The 1,449-nt window shown below is 43.1% G+C and overlaps 1 pseudogene; it reads right to left on the reverse strand.

Annotated features, from left to right (window-relative positions):
• Positions 1-897: 897 nt before the first annotated feature.
• LOC102812251 lies at positions 898-1,449 on the reverse strand (annotated as a pseudogene).

Consider the following 1,449-nt stretch of genomic DNA (forward strand, 5'->3'; position numbering starts at 1 on the left):
CCAATTTTCCTTTCTAACCAAAAATAAGAAAAAGTCACAAAAATGAGATTACAGGGATTGCCTTCCATGAATTACTAATTTATCATGGCTCCAATTTACCATTGTTGTTGTTAAGAGCAGTTGAGTGGTTGCAATGCATAGTGACCACTTACATAGGGTTCCCAAGGAGAGTCTGGTGAATTTGAACCACCAGGACCGTTGTTGGTGTTTTTAAGTGCCTTTGAGAGGGTTCCAACTCATAGCGACCCTGAATACAGTTTCTGAGGAGCCGTTGGTGAGTTTCACTCACCGATCTTGCATTTCAAACACACTCTGCAGTCCAGAGCATTAACCTGTAATGCCACACCTGGACTCCATACCAGGGTTAGTCATCCTTAAAATGACACAGAAAGGCTAAAAAGGGACAATGCATAACCAGAGAATAAAACCTAGTTCTAACCAAGGAAATTTCTTCTACTTCTAGCTCAGGGAGTTCTAAGATTCCTAGACAACTTAATTTATTTCATATTGCAATAGACCAATAATAGCTTTTTGTTTTTGTTGTTGCTGTTCACAGCAATTAATTTATTAGGAGGAGATGCTGTTGTGGTTCCTGTTTTGGCAGCGCCCATTCTGTTAACAGAGTTAGTTTTATTTACTGATTTGCTCTGTACTGGAAACAAATAAAGTTGTCTACATTATTTTCAGTCAGGGGTTGTTATAGTTTCTTTATGTTTATAATAGTATAGACATTGTTCTTCTACAGTCTGTCTCCTCACCAAAGACAAACGAGAGCTTTTTGGCTCTTGTCAGCATGAATGGTAATTTTTAAGGTGACATTACTGAGGAGGAACCATTGGGCCTAAAGAAGTATATGATTGAGATACAAATCCTTAAGGTGTCAGGTGTTTCTTATGTTCACAAAAGCAATCCACCACCACTGAACTCCATTTTCTCAGGGGGCTCGATGAAGGCTAACCAATCTGATGCATGTGTAGGCAATAGTCCCTTGGACTGGCACTTGTAAACAGCCAGTGCCAAACCCATGAGGTTCCCAATGAGATAAACCAAACCCTGAAGAAACTTCTGGCTTGACCTTTCTAACATCTTGAAAGTGGCCGAAATGACCCTAAGTGCCTGAATAGGTCTCCAGGCCATCATACACACCATCATAGTAGGAAAGATGGCGATAGTATTGCCAGCCATGTACATGTTGAAGAAGCTCATGGGAATCTGTTTGAGGGGACCCAGGGCAATGTCCCAGCAGCACTTCTCTACCAGGATCCAGTCTGTCTCTTGCACACTGATATCAGGCACTTGCTTATCCAAGTAACCGACCGGGTACAGGGAGTCACCTTGGCCACTGCCCCTGTCACTTCGGCCCCTGCTTCTTCCTCCAGGCCTGCTCAACTCAATGGCTCACTTGAAGCACCGGCCTCTGTTGGCCACCAGCCCCTCTTGGGTGATCAT

The sequence above is a fragment of the Chrysochloris asiatica genome, unplaced genomic scaffold (assembly GCF_000296735.1).
Source record: "Chrysochloris asiatica unplaced genomic scaffold, ChrAsi1.0 scaffold00038, whole genome shotgun sequence".
NCBI lineage: Eukaryota > Metazoa > Chordata > Mammalia > Afrosoricida > Chrysochloridae > Chrysochloris > Chrysochloris asiatica.